Source organism: Eucyclogobius newberryi, unplaced genomic scaffold (assembly GCF_026437365.1).
Source record: "Eucyclogobius newberryi isolate DKJ021-1_F unplaced genomic scaffold, fEucNew1.0.hap1 SCAF_11, whole genome shotgun sequence".
Lineage (NCBI taxonomy): Eukaryota > Metazoa > Chordata > Actinopteri > Gobiiformes > Gobiidae > Eucyclogobius > Eucyclogobius newberryi.
Genome location: NW_027315735.1, coordinates 18,460,327 through 18,480,148, shown reverse-complemented (window position 1 = coordinate 18,480,148; position 19,822 = coordinate 18,460,327). Strand labels below are relative to the sequence as shown.

Here is a 19,822-nt window from a genome sequence, read left to right as displayed (position 1 = left end):
AAACCCATTGCTAATTCCCAACACCAGTAGAAAGGATTTTACCAGATCAGATTGAGGAAAGCAAAAGTGTAAGAAAGCAAATGCAATAAATACAGTGTGTAAAAAACACCAAACATGAAATAGGACAATACACACTCACACATCCACACACTGAAGGCCAGTTCATACTTGATAAGAAGCTGAGTTCACAGCGTGTATAAAAACCTCTTGCTTCTTAAGAAGTTGAATTGGCCTTTACTCACTCTCAACACACACACATAATTCACACATAATTCACACATAATTCACACATGATCCCACTGTTGCTGTTGGAAGAGCCAGGACGTAGTCTGCTTTCTGAACGTGGAGAGTCTGGTAATGGTAATAATAACTGATATGTTTTTGTGCTGAACAAACAACAAACTTTCCTCCAACTTCCTTCACTGATTTAAAACAAATGTTGAAAATGTCCCCACTAATTACATATACAAAACTTGCCAAACTTACTTTTATAAAAAAAATACAAGAAGTTGTTGAGAAACCACAGGAGGCTACAGTCGACATAGCAACAAGGTTTTTTTTTGGGTTTTGTTTTTTCAAATCCTGCCATAAAGACGATGCCCTCTGACCAAACGAACAGTGATTTATTTATTCAAACACAAGGACTTTTCCATTCCAGGTTAATGTCTGTCTTATAAATATTAGAGGTGCCACACAGAGCACAGGCAGATGATGGAGCTGACTGTTTGCTCCAGTGCGGTTGAGGCCCCAAAGGAGAGCGGGCCCTTAATCAAGTGTCTAAGGAGACTCATAAAGCATCAGAAAAGCTCCGCAGGCTCCTTGCTGAGTAAACAATGCCATCACTCTGCCTTCACAACGAATTAAGATATTAGAAGAACCTGCATTCCATTAACATTTGTATCCAAACACAACAATCAGTCATCCTAATCAAGTCACTGTGGGGCCCTGTATTCATTATATTAACTGATACTTTTTATGACAAATGTTCTGTGTTGTTTTTACACCTAATCAAATACACAGGTGAGATACAGGAGTTGGCAAAGCCATTTTCCTTGGATACAGTGTTTAGTCAAATTAGTGCATTTTGTGTTTTCTTCCAAAAGCAGCACTTTGAGACACAATTACACCACATTGGGATGTCCGAAGTTAATAATAAAGTTCTTAATACATTTTTTTCTTGTCAAACTGGAAGTAAAAGCTAAAAGCAGCAACGTTCTGATTGGTTTCTCTTGAGTGGTCAACTCCAGTTTCACTTCAGCGTCTGAGAAGCTACTTTAAGGCCGTGCGGTCGCCTGGAAATGAATAAAGAGAGCAAAGAGACCAGTTCGATTTAAATAACTTCCTCTTCATTTCGCGGTATGAAAGTCAGATACCCCAAGTTTAAGTTAAAACAATATTAAGCCCAGAGCATCATCCACTTAAGGTTTAATAAGAATGGAATAAAAACATTTTATTGTCTAGTTTAACTGCCAAATCCCAGAGTGCAGTTTTATTTAATTTTTTAGAAAGTCAGTGTTTTGTTCATGAGCAGTGACTGATATAAGAGCATATGACATCAAAATGTTCACATAAGTCATGTTGGCTCAAAACCAAACTTACCAAAGCAATCAAAGTATCAAAGTACCTATTTGCATGTGTGAGTGAAAGAATGAGTCAGTTTGAATAATATAGTCCTTTTAACGCTTGTTCTTTGTATTTTGTGAAAAAAAGATTTTTAAATCCAGACTAGTGACAAGGGAGCAAATTGAGCTTTTGGCAAGAAGTATTGCATTTGGGTGACCACAGTACAGCGCCCAGGGTCCATCTCCACATCTGGGCTGTAGGCCTGGTCAAGGCTAAGTTGAAGGATTAGTTTATTGTGTCTTTTAGGTTGATGGGAAAAACCAGAGGGAGATCACACAGAAAGACCTTATTCCTGTTTGCGGTGAGGCGAGAGTGCTAACCAGTTACACAGCCACTTAGAATCAAAGTGCAGACTCTGGAGGCATCTGTAAAGCAGGAAACAGACACAAAACCGTTTAACTTTACTGCTTTAAATGTTATACAGATGTCGATAATGAGTTTGTAATCATAAAACACTCACTATAGCCTCAAGGTTTAATTTGATCCAATGAGAAGCTACAGATAGAAGTAAGAACATGGTTTCATTGGATGCGTTTGTCAGCGGTTACTAAATAAGAGTATGGCTGAACAGTGTGTATATATACGGTTATGAATCCTACATATCAAACACATACATGGTTAAAAAAGACAGGATTTATATTAGCTTTGTGCATGTATAGGTCATTGACTGATAAAAGTTTTGAATCTACCGCGGTTTATTCCCAAGACTAGAGCACAAAACAATCTCTCTCCAGTGAGGGACCACATTAGAGAACTTATGAACATCTCGTTTGGTGACCTCTAAAAACAAATGTAAACATGGCCTCATTTACCACTAATCTGCACTGTTGTACCCTCTTTCAAAGCCACCGTGAGACTCCCAGAGAAACGGTGCATATTCCACATCATGAATATTCCCATTGCCCTCCACATGCTGTCATCAAGACACCAAATATTTGCCGCTCAGCTGAGAAATCATGAGATGCAAGAGGAAATGTGGCGAAATGTGGCACGGCAGAGCCCAGAGATACTTCATAGGGAAAAACTGAGAGGATAAGCAGAAAAGAACTTAGCAGTAATCAAAGAGGGCGAGCCCCAGTGGAGGATGCACGGTCTCTGAAGGAAGGAGACGGAGGTTTCCAGGAAATTGAACAGCTTAGGAAAACACTTTAAAGCTTATGGGGTGGATAAGGGATTCAAAGAGATATAAAACAGAAGATGACTTGCTATGGAAAATTGTTATTAATGGAAAATTTCCCCAACAGTGGCAATTATCCCACTTTGCTGAAAGAGGATTTGTTTTAGTATTAGCGCCTGTAAATGCTTTCCTTTTCAACAGTCATATTTCACAATTCTTTGGTTCAGAGTTCTGTTCTTTCTTCTTCTTTTTTTTTTTTTTGAATAGTGCTGACCTCTTTATAACCTGCATCAGTCAATTCCAGCACAATAGCGCTTATAGAAGGTTCCTTAGCATTGATACATTGCATCAAATTGACAAATACATATGAATGAAATGGAACACAAATATAGTAGACTTTTATAATACAACATGCCCAGTAAGAAATCATTTCTTTCCGGATCCTGGATAAACTCCTGAGTAACTCTGTACTTAATCGAAAAATATAATTACTGTCAAAAGCCTTTTGGACTCTCAGTTTTGTTTTCCAACCAGTGGTGGAAAGTAACAAAGTAATAAAATAAAAATACTGTGATTAAGTAAAATGTGTATGCATCATTACTTTAGTACAGTTTTACGTTGGATGTTTCTTTTTAAAGGGGTACTTTTTTAAAAATAATTTACAAATACAAAACAGTACCAATAGTAGGACAACAAGAAAAAAAAAACACAAAAGACAGACAACACATGTATGTGTGTATGTTTGTTTGAAAAACACAGTAAAAATGTTTTATATAATTATTACCATTCTCACCATATGTTGTAGATGTAGATGTAGTCATATTTTTACAATAGCAATCACCATATACCACTACCCATTGTCATTGTGTATATATATACACACACATACATACGTATATATATATATATATATATATATATATATATATATATATATATATATATATATATATATCCATCCATCCATTTTCTACCGCTTGTTCCCTTTCGGGGTCGCGGGTGACTGGAGCCTATCCCAGTGACTTCGGGCCTTAGGCGGGGTACACCCTGGACAGTGGCCAACTCGTCGCAGATATATATATATATATATATATATATATATATATATATATATATACACACACATACATATGTACATATATATATATATATATATATATATATATACACACACATACATATGTACATATATATATATATATATATATATATGTACACATATATATACACACATATACATACAGTACATATACATGTTTAAACATCTCTCACCGCATCATTTATGTCCTTCCCTTTGATTTGTTTTTTCATGTTTTTTTTTTTTACTTTTAATTAAATCACACTTTTAACTTCACTTGAGTTTGCTCCTGTTTGTTCTTTTACTTAAATGTTGAATGGACGATTTTTTGGCCCAAATCTGAGTCTTATTTCCTCGTGGCGTGGACTGCCGATTTGTCCTGCCACGTATCAATCATAAAACGCACCTACCGCTCACCTGCAGCCGCGTCAGGCTCGTCCCCACGTTTCTGCGTGTCCAAGCGCATTGATCTATCATAATATAGTTCCCTCAGTGTACGGGACAAAATGAAGACGGAGAAAGACTGTTTTAGCTGTCTCATAAGAGACGGAAATCTACGGGAGACGAGCGATGCGATGCGATCCATCGCGCTAATAAACAAACGCACGTGTGTGTTGTATCGGTCCGCACGGCGGAGTGCGCATGCGCACTTCCGCCTGCGTTCCCAAATCGCCGAAAAATCGTCCATTACGCCTTTAAGTTACAAAACTGAGCACTTCTTGCACTACTGGTTTCAACCTGAGAAACCCAACTGAAGTGTAGATGACTCTTATAATGAGCCTGTGAGCTGCCAAACACATCAGACCTCCCCAAATGCTCTGTCACTGCACACTTGGTTTACTTCGCTGAATCACACTTAATTCTGCTCTATTCCTCACAAATTAATGGCAGTTTACGGCCAACTGAGTGACACGGTTCAGCCCCACGGCCTTATTTCGAGAGCTGTATCAGTCACTTTAATGAAACAATCGCCTGCTCCGTGCTTAAACCCTTTCTGCATCTTTTATTCAATTTATCCAACCGGGTCAGAGCGAGCATGCTGCTGATCGTCCTCTGAATGGTTCCTTTGTCTGCTTTCCAGCTGACAGACTTTGCAATCATCAACCTGCCGCTATAGCTGATTTACTAATAATCCCATCATGTCAGCTCTCAGACCGGTGAAGTTATAATGTCAGTGCTCTCTTCAATAGGCCTATGTCAAATAGAACAGCGGGGAAAATGGGTGAAAATAAACGAAGATCACTTTGACATATGGAGCAGATATCATTGGACAGGACAGACCACGCCCCCTTGCTTTAGTTCCAAACCAACAGTTTTCTTCTTGTTCAATATTTTCTGTTCATTCGTCAAGTCAAAAGTCAAATAGTTTTGGTGTCATCTTATCAAAAAATGATTTACCTTAAAAGTGATGACCAAACAAAGTCCTTCTGTAAAAATGTCAGCTCATCACATTCAACTTTCAAGTCTCAGCTCATGACAAATGAACAAACCTTTTCATTCTGATGGAAAAGCTTGGCAATTTGATCCAAACCGGTTCATATACAGAACATTTACCATGTGTAGTCATGTTCCTGCAGCATGTAACGGCGCAGTCTGATACAAACAGGAGCAGACATAACTATAGCTCCTCCACTGCGGACTTTCATGTGTTAAAATGAAAGTGAAAACTACCAGCGCTTCCTTGTGTTTACTTGTGCTGCGGAGAGCAAATAACTAGTGAGCAATGCAGTTTGCAGCAACATAAATGAGTTGTGGCTTCTCTGTTTGCCAAAAAGGTGGTTATATATGATAGCCATTTTTTATAAGCAATTATAGCTGCAAAGTTTTGGTGTTGATGCTAAATTACAACCTTGAAGCGCCGCCACTTGCACCAAATCGGCAGTTGGACTGGTTTAGGGGCAAAGATGAATTGATCTGGCTGTTTAGCGCACTCTGGAAGCCCACATTTTCATCATTCAATTCATCACTACTCAAAAGTTTAGACGCACACAATTCTGAATGTGTTCATGTGGCTCTTAACATTCGATTAATTCACACTTTGGATACAAGTGCATATTGCCACATAGCAGTCTGTGTCTGTGCTGCTGGTGTGTCGCTGATGTGTGGTTAAGACATTGACTGTCACTGGGTGTGTGCTCGTGCCACTCCGCCTGCTATTATTACCCCGCCCATCACTCAAGCTTACATGTACATTATTCATGCCCAGGAGGAGAGCGTGAGTCTGCGACCGCAGGTGTGACAGCCCTCTCAATCACAGCAGCTCACTTCGTCTGCCCCCTCCACCCATCACCACCACCTGACCTCTGCTCTCCACAACTGGACCCGTGCGGCAGAGTAACTGACTGGATTCATTCATAAATAAGTCCAAATCATCCTGAGATTTGAGCACCGGCGGGGGGTTATGTGTTTTGGCCTAAAGCCTTCGGGTCCAACTTGTCGTCCACAAATAACAAGCAGCGGGACACATTTCAGAGCACGCTTGTCAACTCGCGCCCACTCTGGGGTAACGAATAGCTGGGAGATTTTATTAACTTGTTTGTTCAATTTCACAAGGCCACATAACTCCCGCTGTCATTGCACATGCAAACATTTCTTCTGTTTCTGCTTCTCAAAGCCACATTGCCGCCTCGCCATGATCTGCATTTCCAGTTTGATGCTCGGATGTGTCTCGTCATCCTTCATAGACGCAGAGGAAATTGCCTCGCCATATATTTCTGCTGACAATGTGAAGACAGAACTGAAAGGCAATTTACCTGTTTTGCAGCCAGTTATTTACATGCAATCTTTCACTCGTGCGCTGAGGCATTCAGCAAGTCAAGGTGAGATGTTGCCCGCCAAACGCTGGGTAATTTATGACTCAGCCAGTTGGAGTTCTGCACAGCGTGGACAAGTGCAGGAGGACGACCGTCACAACCTTGACTGTACAAAAAGAAATACCTATTTATATTGTATACTTCAACTTTATTTATACCGAAAAATATTTGAACACAGGGCCAACAGAAAGATCATCAACTTGAATTTATGTGAAGTTAATTTACTTAAGAAAAATGTTCCAACATTTGTTACTTGCAAACGTGGAATGATTTTTATATTCTAGACTAAGCACAGTCCTAATACAATCTTTTCACTGGAGCTCAACAGTGAGCAGGGACTTTTGGTTCTGAAAGAAAAATTCTTGCATTTTCAGCTTTATATCACCATCCATCTTCCGACCATTTATACACGTCTGTTTAAATATCACACCTTGCTATATATCTTTTCCTCCTTTCTAAATAAGCACTCTGGGACTACTTTAAGTTTACTAATTAAACAAGAGTAACACTTCCACTTACTTACTAATATGTAAACATTACTTGGATGTCAAGGTTGACAAATGCTGCTGCTCAGATTAATGAATGCGTGGATGTAGTCCTGCCTCCCCTGGTCTAAGCAGGGATTACCTCCTCTGTAATGAAGGGCAATTCTGAGCCGCTGGTACACAGGACGAGCCAGAGGAGCTTGTGGCCCTGAACCACGCAATTAACGCTCTGCCAGATTAGCTCCAGAGGTGATAAGAGCCTTTGGAGAACAGCCACAGAATGCAGAAAGAGCAACAATAACAGTCAACACATCTCCTGACTTCTGTAACTGTTCAATCTACACGAAGACAGAGAAAAGTGCAAACGCTACACACAAGACTAATGGTTTGTAACATGATAGTGGCATGAAGCAAGTGCACACGCAGCACAGAGAAGGGAACAGAGCTGCCAGCAAATTTACAGTCCAGTACAAATCCCTTTTCTTTCACAAAGAAGAGATGACAATGTGTCAGACGCATATTCACTGAAGCAACAATGGTGCTCACCCGTTACTCATACAATCACCTACACAATAATAATCAATGTACATATCTTATGTCAGAGATAACCTAATATATATTTTCATCTTTGCACTGTGCCTTGCTATATTTATAGATATATTAAAACTGTGCACCTTTAGTCTTTTAGTTGATTAAATGGTCGATGGATTCTTAGTTGACAAAAATGCTTATTAGTTGACTTATTTTATTGGATATGTAAGCAATGATATGGACCAGAGCAGAAAGGAGAAGGTTTGGAGTGAGTTAGTCTGAGATTTGGAAGTGTTTAAGAGTTTAATCTGCCGATTTAAACTATAGTTTATTAGTGGTTTTCAGCATAAATACTGTATTTATAATTCCTGTGAACTTGTGGTGGTGTCAGTAAGTATGTTTTTATTCGACCAAGAACTTAGTCGACTACTACCCTATATACATTTATAATATTCTACTTGTACATATTCTTATTTTTGTTATTTGAAACATCTTGCTATTTTATTCTATTTCGTTTCACTCTGGTTAATACATTGTAATGTTTACGCAACTGGGTCCAAGTAATTTCCCCTGTGGATCCATGAAGTTAGTTTAAGTTTAAAATCGACAAAGAAACATAACTGTGGCAGTATGGCCTGCGGACAGACCATGCCACTTCCTATTGGCTAATCATTAGGGCCGTTGCCCAATAAAACATTGATCAGTTTTGTCATTCATCCTCTGACCAAAGCACTTCCTGGGTCTGGGTGTTGCTCCACGTACCTACGCTCTCCAGGTAGTAGTTGTCCTTTTTGCTAATGCGATTTGATCGTGTAGTTTTACTCATAAAATGGTTTCTGTGGTTCAGGGGCGTGGCCTGTCACCTGGCGCCGCTTTTTTAACGCTCCGATGTGATCTCTGATGACTCGGGATTGTTGTGGTCTCGCTGTCATAGCCCCACAACGCGTGGTCCTGGGCAGCTAACGTGGTACGTCCTGAGCGTGATATGCCGGTAGCCTAGTGTTCAGGTTAGCGTTAACCAGATCTCTTTTCAGATGTAACGTGATGTAACGTGATGTAACCTAAACTCTCGGGAGCGGCGGTGTGCGCTGGAGCCGTTGCCGTGCCCTGCCCTCTGTTGATATGGATGTCTGTGCCCTGTGTTGTCCAGATCCACTGGACTCTTAAAAGACTATATACATCCACGCATAAAGAACTGTGATACGAACTGTGTTGTTACCTGAGCCTGTGTTGTCAAAGTATTTATTAAATTAATAGCCTGTTGACAGGGCCGGCCCAAGCCTTCAGGGGGCCCTAAGCGAAAACATTTTTGGGGGCCCCTCACCACGTCATCAGAATCAGTTTTATTGCCATTGTCAGTAAACAATTCACATATGGGAACTTTCTTCAATGCAAACAAAGCGCACCAAAACTCCAGGGCATCCGTTTGACAGTTAGTTTATTCTCAAAACCTCACAAGCTCAAATATTAACTTAAATCCCACAATGCAACTTGGTATTCCGCTGACATCACCTCTACTCCCTGTACAAATAACACACCTCCCAGATATGTTTTTGGGCGTATTTGAGGGCATTAAGGGTCTACAGCCACATTAGCAGGACAGGGGGGTCTGGGGGCTCTCCCCCAGAAATTTTCAGACCTTTTTTGGGTCTTCTGCTGCATTTTAATGTGGTCCAGCCGGCTAAAGTAAGAGTAAAATGTCGAGGTTGTAATGCTATAAAATGATGATGTGATGAAACTGTGCCAGGAGAAAATGACTAAAGCCAGTTATTAATACATTAGTGTACTTAATTACTAAATCCAATATTGGCTATGAAAAATAATTATGGTCAAATCGATTCATTTTAACTGAAAATGTAAAAGTAATAGTTATCCTTACTAATTTATCTTTTACAGCCCCCAACTGTTCCTTCTTGCCAAAGTGACAAAACAAGTTATATTAAATTAAACAAATGGCATAAGCATTGCTTGATTAAAAATTAACACTGATAAAACTACACAGTGCAAAAATGTTATTCCCAGAGAATGAACAGAACTAGAAGTGAAGGTCCAAACCTAGCTATAGTGAAGAGACTGCGTTTCTGCAGCTTTGCCACTTTTGTATAAAAATATATAGTATTATTCTATAACAGACGTAATCATAATATGTCTGGTTATTTTTCACTATCAATTTGTTATAAATTAGTAATAATAAAATAATAAATAGTCTAATGATGCTTTTTAAATACATTTTAATTGTTTTGTTGCTCTATCAAAAGTGAATTACAATATAAATGTTTATTCTGATCAGAACATCACACACTGGACTCCTGCATGAAACAATGCTGCGATGTGATTGGCTGATGGACCTTACGTGCATAAACCTTTACGTTTCTCTCATTCCACTTTAAGAAGTCAAAGTAAAACAGACATCACGAGTCACGATTGATCTCACACAGTCTAAGGAATAAAGTCTGGCGGTAATGCAACACTCGGATGCCAACCGCCATAAAACACCAACAACAACAACAACATGGTGATGTGAGAGAGAGGGACGCAAACTCAAACCGCTCATCTCTAACTGAGGCTGCACAGGGGCCCGGGACAGGGGCCGCACACTGTTCACTCCAAAGTTTCACATCAGAGGTTCTGGACAAGACGGCGCTCGTCCGAACCGGATCTCCGCCTCTTAGTGACCCGGGGCACAGACGCCCCTCACCGGCCTCACCTGCAGCCAACACTACGCTGGTGTAAATGTGAAGCTTATTATCTTTCATTCAGACACATTATTGTGTGCGGGGCAGAGCTCTCGTCGCCTCCAGCCTGATCGAACTAACGTGACAGAATCGTGTTGTTTCAAACAGCAGAATTAACCGTCTCTTTGTGAGATAAGTTCAATACCTGGAGAGTGTTGTTGAGTTTGCAGTTTCTTTACATCGTCAAGAAGTTTCTTCTTTCGTTTTTCGGCATCGGGGGGATATATTCCTCTGGACATGAGGACCACGTTCTGTTGTGTTTATGTTTTGCTCTCGTTCTGATCGCGCACAATGAAGTTGCCCAATCAGCGCAGGTTTGGTGTCTTGGTTGCCAGATTGTCATTACAAATAAATGCGGTTTGTGCGTTATATGTTACCGCTGTGTGCGCTGCCGCGCCAGCAGCGCTACTACACTAGTTGCGCACGCTGCGCTTGCACTTCGCATAAGACGGGTTGCCAGATTGGGGGCCCTATTAACGCCTCGGGGCCCTACGCGGCTACTTAGTTCGCTTATAGGCTGGGCCGGCCCTGCCTGTTGAATAAATTACATGTCATGAAACTGGAATCTGCCTCTGAATAGTCAAGAACGAATCTGTATGTCCTTTTAGTTAGTTTTCCGGGTGTAAGCCCGGTGGCGTTGTTGGTTTTATTTTCTTTATTTTTATTTAATGTAAATTAGTTTAAAACATATATAGTATAGTAGTAAGTACTAGTACTAGTAGTAGTAATGCCACATAACCAAAGAGGAAAGAAAAAATATATTGTGACTGACGCTTCAGCCCCAAAGCATGAAAGTGCGGCGTGTCTGTGGAATGTCTCTGTGTTGGTTTCTTCCGTATGTTCCCGTTTCTCTCACCGCTAAAAGACACATTTCTGGTGCCATCTGGCGCCAAGACTCTATTTGTAGTTTCCTCATGGTTAAAAATGTACAGTTATATAATCATTTTAATTATCACTTAAATCTATATTTCCGGCAGTGCTAAATTTACATAATATGTGCTATTCACCTCAAATTGAACTACTGAAACACACTCATTTCGGGGGGTATTCAGTGCACCTTGTAAGTGACCTAGTTGGTGCAGAACATCAAGGAAAACAAAGGAAAAAATGTGAAATTGTTTATAATAACTCTGATGTTCTATATGTTTGGTGCGACCTGTTCTCTCCGCACTTGCACATACAGAACGTGATCAACTCATTCTCTCTGTGACTCTCAAAGCTTATGTATAAGTGATATCTCTGTAACCCACTTCCACAGAGCACGAGCCGCACATTATTCCACTGCACATTACACGTGTTTGTAAAGTGCAAAATGTGTCAAAATCACATCCGTGTCATTCAATCCGAGTGTGCGCTGAAGCTACTATGTCAAATAATACAATCATCCGTCAAATCAAACCAACCGAAACTCAAGTAATAATAATTTAAAGTTGATCGACAAAGCAGCAGGATTGAATACCGGTATTTAATCCTTTCAGCATTGTCAGCATTGAAAAAGAAAGCAGTTTCTCATGTAGCGTGCTCATTTGAATGATAAAAACAAGCAGGAATTGTATTTGCTCTCGCTAAAGGCGCTGTGCCTAATTTCTCTTATAAAACATGAAAAGCAATTTGCTGCAGTCCAAAAGAAGATCTAACTTTCTTTTGTATTCCTAGCCTCCTAATTACTCACTGCAATGAGTTTATAAGCGCTTTTCAAAACTTACAGAAGCCGGAGCGAGTTTTACCGTCACAATAAAGCTAACAACAACTAGCAGGAGTACAGCGGACTTCCTGGGTTTTAGCGAATATAATGCTCTGTAATGTTGTTGTTGTCTCAGTTTGATACGAATAGCTGCTTTTACAACAGATTTGTACTGGAGCAAAACAAATTGTGCTCAATTACACTGCAATAAATCAGGTGAAGGCTCTTTATTGGGAGTAAAATATATCATTTTGTTTGAGTTCCTTTTAAACACAATTAAGGGGAAACTTTACTGAAGCTGTCTTGTTTTGACCCTGTTGAAAATGTGAAAAGGTTTATGATTTCCTTTCAAATGCAACATTTATTCCATCTAATTATGTTTCGCTATAGATTTGATCATTCATAATACAATCGCACTAAACCTGCAGAGCTTTGTTATGCCCTTATCCCTTATCTATTGTATTGGCCAGGAGACAATTATCTGGCTACAATTTGCATTAAAAAAAAGTTTAATATGAGAGCTGTCACATATGTTATTTAGTTAGCAGTGCTAAGCAAATTAAGTTAAAATGTTAAGTGTTATGATTTGTTCTGAAGGATGCAGAAGGATGTGTCGCACGTGGGAGTATCTAAAGTAATTGTTCCCAAACACATTGTTCATTGACAAGAGAGTGACACATCTTTTAGTTCCATTTAGCACCTATCCATTCTATTCTATTCTCACACATTAAACATTAGCATACACCAGTATGCAAGCTCAATTCCAAAGTCAATCGCTTTAATCACGCAAAACTAAGTGGAAATTTACAGCAACCCCAATATCCTTTATATTGTCCAGTTACAGGCAGTGATTATAAGCTGCCTACACAACATTAACAGCAATCTGTCCACTGAGGAGAAAGCATTTAAATGCCTCCAGTAACAACAAGCGTTATATCCAAACAATGGCTCCCTCACACTGGCCAATAACAATATCATTAAATCCAACCTAAAATGCATCGTGGAAGCAGGCCGTGAGGGAAATGTCTTCAGAAGCAGATGAAATGCAATTTGGACCAGACATGTAGAAGTGGGGACTGTAGAGCATCTGTCTCCAACCAAGCAAATGTCAGCTCCTATTAATCTTATGTGAATGGCTGCCTGCTGACGTGGATTTAATTTTTACAGTGCACACGGGGTGGTTTGCGTGATTGTATGGAGCTATAGATTTGCATGCAGTACCCACATCTACAGCCCCTCTCTACCACCATCTATTATCATGGCCCTGACCCACACGTCACCACGAGGCCTGTCTCTGCACATAAATTCCCGTTTCCTCGAATAACATTGAAACATTGAGATGCAGAAACATAAACAACCACACGGCCCAACTATACAGTCCAACAGGGCTTTAAGAGACAAATGACGGGCTATTTCCTCCTGAACACACGGAGGCTTAATCTATGTTCCCAAAACAAATACTACAGTCAGCTCTATTCCTCAGTCCAGTCATAATCCCTAAGTATTAGATTGTAAAAAGGGACAGGGGAGATTTACTTTATTGTAAAGCTAAACATTTGAGAAATGATGTGTTTTTTTCGCCACCTTTGAGCTATTCCATTTAAAGAAGGTTTCACTAACAAGGACCACGCCCCCCGCTACAATGCAAAGTGTTTCTTGGCATACGAGAAACATGAACAACACAAATGTACAGAAATGGATGCCATTTTGGGGCTTCTGGCGATACCCCCATCTAGGACATAAATTAGAATAGTTAGAAAGAGGTTGGGAGGGAAGGGCACGAAGTCACGAACGCTGATGTGTGTGACTTGGATGCTTAAATAGTGTAGCTGCAACAAGGGGCGTGAAAGGGGTGTGGTCCTGAACTTAAGATAACACACTTCATTACAGCAAACTCTGTGTTCCCGGTGCTGCTTCAACCTCATGCTCCTTCGCTCAAACTTCCTATAGACTTCAGATAACGAATACACATTTTGAATAGATAAAAAGCAATAAAAAGTGTGAAAAAGTCTATGATGACATCACCAGGCGGTGGGTAGATCGAGTAGGAGTGTGACTTCAAACCCCTGATCATTCCATCTGATTCTCGCAAAATTGCATGGATACAATAACCCCCAATTAAAACTGAAGCTGTTTTTGAAACCTTTGGAGTATAAACAAATGGCTGGACTCCTTGTAAAGCTGAGACGCTGTAGTTTTTAGTCTCTGATGTCAGATTTACTCTAATTAAAGGCGCAATGGACGATTTTTTCGGCGATTTGAGAACGCAGGCGGAAGTGCGCATGCGCACTCCCCCGTGTGGACTGATACAACACACACGTGCGTTTGTTTATTAGCGCGACGGATCGCATCGCATTGCTCGTCTCCCGCAGATTTCCGTCTTTTATGAGTCAACTCGAACTGTCTTTCTCCGTCTTCATTTTGTCCCGTACACTGAGGGAACTATATTATGATAGATCAATGCGCTTAGACACGCAGAAACATGCTGCTCTCGGGGGACGAACCGCACGCGGCTGCAGGTGAGCGGTAGGTGCGTTTTATGATTGATACGTGGCAGGACTAATCGGCAGTCCACGCCACGAGGAAATAAGACTAAAATTTGGGCCAAAAAAATCGTCCATTCAACCTTTAAGTGGTGCACAAAGAAAAATCAGACTACAAAACCCCGTCTAGATATTCTTTGGTAAATACAAGGAGTAAAGCATCTGCTGAAGGGGTGAACTGGCAGTAAATTGAGTATTTGTTGTTACCAAAAAATTTAGGGAGATGTAATAAAGTTAAAGTAAAAAAAAATAAACTGATCTTGATTCCTCACAGAATGTTTGATTTGGACAGAAATAAGTGGGTTATAACCATCTTGTTATGTGTTTTACGTGCCCAGGAGCTTAATAGATCCCTTTAATCAGACACTGGACAAAAGTCCGGGCAGCGGGAAATTACACTAGTGAATTCTTGAACATCTCTGTGAAGTTCAGTTTCTTCAAAATTATACTTGGGTAAATGTTAAAGAGTAATCACCCACTCCTCCAGGCACACTTGTAACCCACGTCCACACAGAACGCAGAACAACTAGAGATGAATGAGATTAGAAAGAGCCGTGGCAGAGAAGTCAGTGGACGTGACGTGGAACTAAAGAGGCTTTCTGACACTGCGGGCTCTTTGGGACGTTTGGGGTGGGCAAAGGGGTAAGCTGTCTTGAACACAGATTAGTGGAGCTCAGAGACAGAAGCAGGATGTTAAAGGGAGTCTTCCCATTGTTTGAAGTGCGGTAATGTGAAGTACTTATCCTCAGTCAGTCAAAGTAGTATATCCGCGGAGGGTGACACAGCTGACTGATGCACTTTGGTGTAATTCGGTGGGCTGCGCCTGGTGAACAGAGCTGCAGAAGATCAATGCCATTTTAAGTATGGGTAATAAAACACATGCATTCACAGGCGTATTTGTCATGGTTTCTTTTTTTCAATCTGCAGCTAAAGTACCGGTATTTCAGCAAACAGCAAAAAAAAAGCTGGCACAACACCAGATGAAAAGACACAAAACTGATATAGTAGGCTTTATTTTTCATAGTTTTAAAGGGCATAGATGTAAAGTCAAAGGCAGAACATTTGGACAGGTTCAAACCACCTTGTACTTGGACAATACTGCTGATTTAATTGTGCTGCATGTTACCAGAGTGATTGTTATCGTTTTCTGATTTATAAGAAGCAGATTGTGTTGTTTTTATTGACTGTAATTTAGATATTTCTAGCTGACTTCATATTTGTTTCCTCCTATATGAAAGCCATGACCAGTATTTGATGTGGGTATGCTCTTGCAATGAAGCGTGCAATCATTATATTAACTGTTATTATTCAAATGTCATGGTAATGCATACGGAACAGCGTTTCTAGGGTTGAGGGCAATGGAGAATAGGAGATGACACTGGGGGAAACATGTTGCAGACAGCTATTCATGTTATGCTGAATGTGATGTGAACAACTAACATAATGTGCACGCAAAGAATACGTAACAAATATAAATGCTAATCAGACATAATTCATGACCACACAGACAAGCATAAAGTGAGTAGCAGATTATCTCTTTCCCCACATATTTGGGACACAAAACCATGGATATTATCACAAAAAACACTCAGAAAGGTGGATGCTGGAAGTGAACCGAGCCATACCTTCATGTACAGCGAGTCCTCATGGTGAGAGCTATATTACTAGATTTTCTAACCGCAAAAGGAAGAAGTAGGAATTTAAAATGATCTAACTACTTCCTCGCTCTCACAAAACGTTGGCACATTGCTACTATGCAGGAATTTTAGGTGCACAGCTTAAGAACAGCGTTTTTCACACGGGAAAGTGAAGCAGAGGTGGACCGCCAACGCTCAGGCAATCATAGCTTATGGTTCTTTGGTTTGCGATAAATAAATGCTGCTATTGCAAAACACTCTATAAAGGGAAGCGCAGGTACCCCACCGCTAATAAAAGTAGCCAAAGGAATCAGAAGCAGTATTTTTATTGACTAAACTTTCAGACGTAACATGGCCTTTATCAAAACAATACAAATCCAGTCATAGCCTTCAGATAAGAGCAGCTGAAAAAGTGATGGAAGCCCAATCTCTGGCTGCCACAGCATAGTAAACCCTGCCCAGATCTCTTGGAGCGAGATAACACTTTGACAGACTGCAACTTCAAACCAGATCTGTTTATACGCTGCAGTTGTGGCGAGACACCGTGTTCCCTTATGGCACAACAGTTGGCGGAGTTCGCGCTATAGCTTTTGAGGCTAATTTCCCTCGACACTTCCACAATTTGGATACGGGTCTGGTCCTTATAAGTGATTGTGTCTTACAGCAAGTGTTTATGACCTTCTTTAACCCGCTTGAAGTTGCGGGTCTTTCTTGTGATGTGACGCTTGTCTGTAGCTGAGTAATCTTGAGTCGGCGCTAAGGCCGGGCAAAGGATATTACTCGTGGGTAGATAGTGATTGAATTGGCTAAAAGGGTCAAATACACCTAAATGACAGTCGCTGCACAAAAAGCCCTGGATGCATTTATTTAAGCGTGAGGAGCGGGGAGTGGGCGGACACAGTAACGAAATGCACCGGAGGCTAGAAAAGCAACAGAAACAAACAGAAAGAGTCACTAGCTCATGTGGGTGATTCATGCAGGAAGTAGACAAACTGATGAAAAGGTGATTCCAGGCGTGTTAAACAAGGCTGTAGACAGAAGTGCTCAAAAGAAAAGTTCTAAAAATGGATAAGGCAGACAGTACAAAATGTAAGTACAAAAATGCATTCATATGAGGTGGAGGACAATACATCTGTGAAATCTATATCCAGTACTGATAATCTACTAATATATCAGTAAGTAAAGCCCTGTCCACATTTTGTAATAATGCAGCTTTATGTAATAATACTATATTACACATAAAATAATTACAAAATTATGATTTATTACAGTAGGGACAAGAGTTTATTACTTATATGTATAATTTATAATGTATAACGTGGCTGCAAAAGCCCTATGGTTCACAAAAAAAAAATACTAATATTGTTTGCAAGAAAATGTGCTAGAACAAAATGTAATCCAACCCAAGAAGCAACAGGCTTAGTGGTAGAGTATGTGCACCCAAACCAAATGGTTGGGGGTTTGATCCTGCCTCCAACCGGAGCATATATTTGTTCTGCCCTTGAGCAAGACGCTTCACCCGACTTACCAATGTTTGAATGTTCTACTATGTGAATAGTTATGGCCATAAGCAAAGATTTACACAAACTTAGGGCAATAATGGCAACAAGAGTAGAATTGATAACATCTACACAAATAATATAAAGCTAAAACATTTTGTAATTGTTACAGTAAGAAAAGAAGTGAAAATGTAACTCAAATCACCAATAATATGCTGTTACTATCCAAAAGTAATTCTGCTATGTATGCAACTTCAAAACTAGCTTTTCTTATTTTCTTCCTCTTTCTTTCTCTCGTATTGCACATTTTTCTTGCCCTTTACTGATGCAACATTCTCCTTTTATATGGGCTGGTCCGTCGAGGACACTGGTTTGCTTCAAACATACACTAAAATTCTACTAAAAGTACCATTAATCTGAATGTCACCAAACTATAGCTTGAATGTTACTTGAGAGAAAAACTGCAGAAGTATGTTAGTGAAGTATGGCCAATGTGGCAAGACTGACAATCTGGACCTTTCTTTGCTTGAGTGACAGAATTATGTTAAAAAAAAGTAGTTGTGGAGTTTGACACAGCCAGAGCGCCACAAAAACACTGACGTTACCAACTCCAAAATAATCTCATTTGAACCCTCAGGCAACTTCATTTGAGTATGCTGCACGCTTGGCTAGACAAATGTCTTTTCTCCACGAAACACATGAATGCCCAAAGACGCAGCAAAATGAGCGTAAAACAACAAAAGCCTAAAATAGAAAGCACTCTGTCTTAACAAATTTTTAAAAACAGACAGACATGTATTGTATTGTCTGCACTTTACCCAGCGGTGAAGTCGTGATTGAAGTGGCTGCAGGATCAGAGCCTCCCTGGAAACGAGCCAATGCTTCTGTGGCAGCCCCTGTCCCAGAGGAGGGGAGGCGGAGAGGCTGAGGGGGGTGAGCTGCGGGAGAGGACTCTGGGCGTGAACAGCCAAAGCAGCGATCTTCTCACACAAAGGGAAATCTGCAAGAAAGAGATGTATGTTTCAGAAGGTGAGTGGTATAAACAGATTTGCTTTCATTACCTGATTACCCCACATTAATTACATTTTCACGTTCAGGACGTGTGATTATAAATGCTGAAAAAGTCTGAGATTTTGTGATAACTTTTAAAAACATCTTTTAAGGAATATGAAAGTTAAATTTCGCACTTGGCAGAACAAATTGTGCTTTTCTGAAAGCAGACAGCATACAAGATGTCAAAGTTTTATTTCATTTTCATATTCTGACAGTGATTGGTGAATCTGAATTCCAGCCAAAAAATCAATTTAAATGTTCTTGGTAAAATTTCTGATTGATGTGAATTTCATACAATAACATGCAACCATTTTAGATTATTTTCAGATGTCCTTTCCGATGCTCCTTTAACCATTGGCCCCCAAAAAAAACATGATTATTATATTATATTATTTATTGACCTTTATTATTGAGATATAAAATCTCTGTTTCAGAGGAGTCCTGGTCCTCGAGGGGACGAGTCTATTGTACAACTAAGGCAGACATGAGGAGAACATGCAAACGCCGACCGGGAATCAAACCCAGGACCTTCTTGCAGGACCACTGTGCCGCCAACTACACCTAACGTTACCAATGAGATTAATTATTGCGATTTTTGTGAGTTCGCAAATTCTTGAGTATTCATCTTGTTAAGCTCCCGTTGATTCGTTTGCAGACCGCACCAGTAAACGGGCCAATCATATGGCATTTGGAGCCCACAGGCAGGATTGGAACCAATCACAGAGCAGCATTGTGGTTTGGGCGGACGTCAAAATAACCTGAACCAAAACAAACATGGCGGTGATGACAGCTGTACTTCAGTCTATTTTAGGATAAATATGGACCATTCTGTTTTTCAGTAATATGTATGTGACGGCTTTTGGCGAGAGCGTTCCCAGATTCATGTGAAGAACTCAGTTCTGACTGAGACACAGATCAATGTGATATGAGCCAGGTTACCAACACAAGTGTGTGTGAGTGTTTTTTGTTTTTTTAATTAAATGTCCCATTTAGGCGTTTCCGGTAACCCGACCGACCTGAATTT

At 40.2% G+C, this 19,822-nt stretch overlaps 1 protein-coding gene across 2 annotated transcripts in view; it reads right to left on the bottom strand.

The window, feature by feature from the left end:
- Positions 1 to 18,741, bottom strand: part of drp2 (dystrophin related protein 2) — a 108,039-nt gene extending 89,298 nt beyond the window's left edge. For both annotated transcript variants that reach the window (XM_072436753.1, XM_072436771.1), the window contains exon 1: positions 18,564 to 18,741. The gene's annotated coding sequence lies outside the window, so the exon portion shown is untranslated. The remainder of the gene's footprint in view (positions 1 to 18,563) is intronic.
- Positions 18,742 to 19,822: the final 1,081 nt, after the last annotated feature.